This window comes from Jaculus jaculus, chromosome 12 (genome assembly GCF_020740685.1).
Source record: "Jaculus jaculus isolate mJacJac1 chromosome 12, mJacJac1.mat.Y.cur, whole genome shotgun sequence".
In the NCBI taxonomy this organism is placed as follows: Eukaryota; Metazoa; Chordata; class Mammalia; order Rodentia; family Dipodidae; genus Jaculus; species Jaculus jaculus.
In genome coordinates this window covers 49,700,485-49,706,484 of record NC_059113.1, presented here as the reverse complement: position 1 = coordinate 49,706,484, position 6,000 = coordinate 49,700,485, and the positions used below count along the sequence as shown (strand labels likewise).

General features: G+C 45.4%; 1 protein-coding gene across 2 annotated transcripts in view; it reads left to right on the top strand.

Annotated features, from left to right (window-relative positions):
• Positions 1–3,405: 3,405 nt before the first annotated feature.
• Positions 3,406–6,000, top strand: part of Syk (spleen associated tyrosine kinase) — a 68,730-nt gene continuing 66,135 nt past the window's right edge. Inside the window, exon 1 of one of the 2 annotated variants that reach the window (XM_045131128.1) lies at positions 3,406–3,456. The gene's annotated coding sequence lies outside the window, so the exon portion shown is untranslated. The other variant, XM_045131127.1, reaches the window with a different exon arrangement.

Genomic DNA, 6,000 nt, shown 5'->3' with positions numbered 1-6,000 from the left:
GCTCAGGACAGCTCAGTTTGATGAACAACACATAGCAAGAATATAATAGAACAATGATTTAAAAATTGTGAAGAAAAATTATTTATAAGTGAAAATTTGATAACCCAATCTGTACATCAAACTTTAGGTAGAACCGCTTTGGACATGAGTGATCTTAATACCCACTTCCATTTCCCAAAAAGCTACTTGAAGGGGAGATTGTATTTCACTAAAATAATGTGGTAAACTAAAAAGAAAAAAAAAACATGGTTTTTGTTTTAACTAGAGTCGTCAGGCAAGGGACAGAGACTTTTTAACAACTTTATTGCATGTGTGAGTAGAGTGTGGGGTGTGTGCTGTATGCACGTGTGTGCATAAGGGCGTGCAGAGACCAGAGGACAATGCCAGGGCCCTCTTGTCACTTATGCATATATTTCTTTCCATGTTACAGGATTTGTCCCTCAACCTGGAGCTGCTGTCCATCTGGGAGCCCCAGTGACTCGAAGGCCACACCTGTTTTTATGTAGGTTCTGGGGAATCAGACTAGACCCAAGCAGCCCCCTCTGCTTAAGTGGCAAGAGCTCCTAGACACTGAGTGATCTACCCAGACAAGGACATCAGTGTTTTAAAACTTACTGTGTAGGGAGGCCACAGGTCTACTCCCCAGCCTAGGAGGACTAAGGAGACCAGGAGACTATTCCTCAGTCTGGGGCAGAAGATTTGGGGAGGTCCCAGGACCACTCTAGCTTCAGAGATTTTCTCAGAGGCATTCCTGAGCTCAAGATCTGGTCACAGCCAGGGTGAAACATGTCACAGTAAGGTGTTAAAAAAAGAATCTGCAGGGAGAAGAAAGATGGGGTGATGGATTTTTTTCTATGTACTGCTATGATAATTTTAAGGTTTTCTTTTTTTTTTTTTTAATCACTACAAACATAGTGATTAGCATGGACCATGACTCATAGATAGGAGGGGCACTGTCTCCATCCAGGGAACTTGGAGGAAACACTGAGGGCTGGCCAAGGGTAGGTTTGCTCTGCACCCATTCAAGGCACGTTTCTCATGCCAACCCTGAAAACCTCACTGTGGGGAACAGTTGCTACTTTGATGGTCTGTCGAAGCAAAAGGAGGTCTAATGATTAACAAGTAACTGATTAACCATGACAAAATGCTCCATCATTATTGAAACATTCAATGGCAAAAATGAATGAAAGAGAACACCCAGTAAAGCTTGCAATGGTGAAAGCTGAGCTGGACCATGTGAATGCAAATGCTCTCACCCCTTCCTTTGCTCTACAGACTGAGATGCTACACAACTTGTATTGATGACTGTAATTGAACTCAGGCTACTTTCTCCCTAGACTGTATTGTCTAGGCAGCTGTGTGTACATGTTAGTATGTGCATGAGTCCATGTGTACTCATGCAAGCACGTGGAGGCCAGGGGTCCATGCCATGTATCTTTCTCTATCACTCTGCATCTTAATTTTGAGGTAGGGTCTGGGCTGGAGAGATGGCTCAGTAGTTGAAGGTGCTTGCGTGAGACAGGGCCTCTCACTGAATCCAGAGTCACTCATTTGGCTAGATAAGCTAGCCATCAAGCTCCAGGGATCCTCCTGTCTCTGCCTCCCCAGTGCTGGAATGACAGGCATGTGTCACCACACCAGCTTTTTACTTGGGTGCTGGGGATCAAACTCAGGTCACACTATCCCCTCTGAACATCTCCCCAGTCCACAGCACCGACTTTTTAAAAAAGCAGGCATCATAATGAGTGTTATTAAGAAGGTCCGTTCTTTTGTGGAGAAATTTTAAAATGAAATGCCCTGTCAAAACTCAAATAATGCAGAGAGAAATTTTGCAGATACAATGACTTACTTGGGAATGGTGGACCACTGGTTTGGGGGTCGGCATGCCACAGCATAGTCACGGATGCTGAGGCAAGGGGAAGGAAGCATCTACAGATAGGATGTGGGCTGGGGGTGTAGCTCAGGGGCACAGTGCTTGCCTGGCATCTGTAAGGCCCCAGTATTACATAAATAAATTTTGAAACAATAGACCTTGGGTTACTGGCAAGAGTGGTGTCCATTGAAGGTCTCATGGGGAGTCCTTGGACCCACGTCCTTGTAGAAGGGTGTCTGTATAAGGCTCTGTGGCCTTTGTAAATATAAATATAAATATATATTTATTTATTTATAGTTATAGTTATTGCTTATGGTTTGACAAAAGTGACAATGTGGATTCCAACAGCTTTTGCAGTCCAGTAAATCACTCACATAAGAGTATGTGCTTCAAACCATTTTAGGGACTGCAGGGCAGGTCTCCACAGACTGTCATCAGCTGCAGATGGGAGAGCTGGTTGTTAGTGGAAAGAAGCACATTCCCATAGCAGTTAGCATGCTCAGAATTGGAGCTGTGAGCATCCAGGATCCCCAACTACTGTTCCCTGAAGTCAGACTTGCCTCTGGGGTCACCTTTCTAAATTTCTTGAGTCCCCTCACCACAGGAAATCTTGTTTTGTTGAGTGAAAACACCCTACATAATAAACCAGAACAACTTCTTTCTCTAGACCTGTATAGAAAAACAAACAAACAATAAAAAAAAAAAAAAAAAAAACTGCATGTGGGCTGGGATTGGGGCCAGCAAGGGGCCTGCTGGTCGGGGCTTCCCAGTATTGGGGACCCTGCATAGCCCTGGGGAGGAGGCTCAGTGAGGGATACAGCCAGGAGGAAGCTGCCCCAAATGAGGAAGCAGAGGGAGGGAGGGGGAGGTATGGGAGGAGAAAGAGAAGAAAGAAGAGGAGGAGTTGGACAAGAAAAAAGAGAAAGAGTTGGAATTGGAGGAGGAGGAAGAAAAAGGAGAGAAGGGGAGAAAAGTTGAAGGAGTTGGAGAAAGAGTAAGAGGAGGAGGAGGAGGAAGGTGAAGAAGCTGGCTGAGGAGAAGAAATTCAAGGAGGAGGAGTTGGAGAAGGAGAGAGAAGAGGAGGAGGAGAGGCAGAGAAGCTGGTTGAAGAGGAAAAGGAGAAGTTTAAGGAGGAGGAGGAGCGGGAGGAAGGAGAAGAAGAGAAGGAGGGGCAGAGGAGTTGGGGGAGGAGAAAGTCGAGGAAGAGGGGGAAGTGGTGGAAAGGAGTTAGGAGAAGGAGGAGGAGTAGAGTCAGGGGAGTTGGAGGAGGAACCAGAAAAGGCAGAAGAAGAGGGGCAGAGGAGGAGAAAGGAAAAAGAAGAGATGGAGGAGGTGACAGAGGAGTTAAAGGAGGAGGGGGAGAAAGAGGAGTTAGAGGAGGAGCGGGAGTTGAAGGAGGAGGAGTTAGAGGAGGAAGGTTAGTTGGAGGAGGAGGAGGGGGACTTGGAGGAGGAGGAGGAGGAGTTAGAGGAGGAGGAGAACTTGGAGGAGGAGGTGGAGGAGGGGGAGTTGGAGGAGGAGGACTTAGAGGAGGAGGAGAACTTGGAGGAGGAGGAGGAGGAGGCAAGTCACGCCCAGCGCAGGTAGGGAGCGGCTTCTGCTCTTCCAGGCGCATTTTAGGACGCGGAGGCGCCGCCTGGGTCTTGGCCTGGGACAGGTGCCCCGTTGGCCTCAGCATGGGGCTCGGAGCTCGGGGGCGGGAAGAGCATTAAGTCAGAGGAGGTAGGTGCGGTGCCTGCGCGGGGTGCTTCGGCTCGGGCCAGGTTGCGAGGTCGCGATCCCGCGGGAAAGCGCCTGGGCGTGCCCGCGGCGACTGCACGCAGGAGCCCCTGTGCCCAGGGCCGCGGGACTTGGGAGTGCTTCTCTCCCGACCGAAAGAAAACAGTGCTGAAACTCTGAGACTTCCCTGAGCTCGGCCTGACTCCCGCGGTCCTTAAAGATGCTTGCAGACTTGGGGAGCAGGAAAGTTACAAGCAGTAAAGTGGAAATTTCAGAGAGCGTTTTTGATGTTTCGGGGGTTTTAATGCTCAACTGAAAACCATACAAATAACATCCCTCGCCCCGGGAGGAGATGTCTTCCTGTGTTCATGGAAACTACGATCGATTCATTAGCTTTTTTGTTATTGATTTTGAATTTCAACGAATGAAACGGTGGGGTGCAGGGCATATTCTCATAGGATTATACTGTTATACGCCCTCTCCCCAGTCCCCAGTTCACCCAGGGCCCTCCTCAATGGGGCTATTGGTGTCCACTGTGGGGTTATGAATGCATCAGTAAGTCTTTGGGGGGCGGGGGACGACGCAATTCCAGGGATACTCCCTCCCCAAGATTAGGTTAAGTAAAAGTATGGACCTAGAGACTTTTCTTTCTTTTGCTTTTGAAGGTGTCACTGTGTAGTAAAAGTTAGAGATGTGTCATCTCTGAATCTTTGTGGGATGTCTGGGTATTCTTGGAAGAAGAAATGGTTCTTTCATGGGCGGCTTTGAGTTTAAATGAATTCCCTGCACCTTCCTTTCTCCACACAATAGTGAGTGGATAGATCTATATTAGGGGACAAGGGTTAACGATCTATTAAATGCTGGGTGTTTTAAGTGAAAATTCTTGCCAGTTGAAATTATTTTTTTTCATTTTGTTCTATCAAAATAATATTTTTGTTTTAATGAACTTAGGGAAATTGTGCAGTGAAACGAACATTGGTTTGTATTTTGTGTATGAAGTGCTTAGATATAGCAGATTTTATGAATAGTCTTAAAGCTGAAAATATTTAATAATTAAAATTAGGGTAGAAACAATATATTTTAGGCTTTTTGTCTTTCTTAAAATGAAATTAGTATGAACATTGTTTTATTGCTAGGTTTGCATGCCAGAAATGATTCTCTTTGGTCTTTTTAAAGAAATTTTTAATTTTTCTTTTTATTTTGAGAGAGAAAGAGGCAAATAGAGAAAGAATGGGCAGCCAGGGCCTGTACCACTACAAATGAACTCCAAATGCCTGTGCCACCTTGTGCATCTGGCTTGCATGGGTACTGGGGAATCAAACCAGGATTCACAGACAAATGCCTTAATCACCAAACCTTATCTCCAGCCCCTCTTTCTTGTTTTTGTAAAGGACATATGTAATGCTCTGACTACACCGCTAATCTCTAGTTTTCTTTTGTCTTTTTCTTTCTTTTCTCCTCTTTTCTTTTCTTTTCTTTTCTTTTTGTTTTTGCTAAAGCAAAGACATATTAATAGGACTTACACAACACACTGCTTATCCCTAGTTATCCAAAACTTTTGTGCCAAGAAGTATTTTGGAATTCAGGAATTTTCAGAATTTAGAATTTGAACTTAAAACTAAATTTCAGTGTTTAGAAAAGTATGCGCATATACAGACACTGGTTGAGGCCCATCGGATGGAATCTTGCAGTTCCACACACACACAATCTCTTCACATTTGACAGTATGAATGTTATCACCATGAACAATACAGGTTATAAATAGCTTCCATCCTTTTACAGCAGGTGTTGTCACCAAATGAAATTTCCTAAAGCTTAAGAGATTTTTTTTTTTTTTAAAAAGGTTGTTCAAAGCAGTGGCTTATGACCAGATCTGTACTGAACTCTTTGAACTGCCCTCTGCTTTTAAAAACCAAATTCATTTCTACTGCCAATACCTCACCCTTTCCAGTAAGGGTGTGTGTGCGTGTGTGTGTGTGTGTGTGTGTGCGCGTGTGTGTGGCAGGGGCAGTTCCCCTTTATGCAGAGTCCAACAGAGCACGACTTCACAGAACTGCCAATCATATCAGTCTAGGTACCTCTACTAGCTCCATCCTGCAGTGATATTATCTCCAGCTCGGGTGACAAGAGAGCAGAAGCCGCTTCAGGAACGTGTCTTGTCACCCTTTGCAGTTGCAAGTCCTTGGAAGAAATGTTTCCGGTTTGTGCAGCTGGGTCCCCCTAGCTGCTTCTGTTATCTGCTCAGGGGACCGCAAGGGAGGCTTCATGATTCAAGCTAATGTCTCCTCTCCCCAGTCTTTCTGTATAGGTTGTTCCCCATTACCCCCCCTCACCTCTTCTACATCATTTTCAGGCTTTAACAGTCTCCTGTCTTTCTGGATTGAGTTAGCTCTCACTGGTGGAGGAAA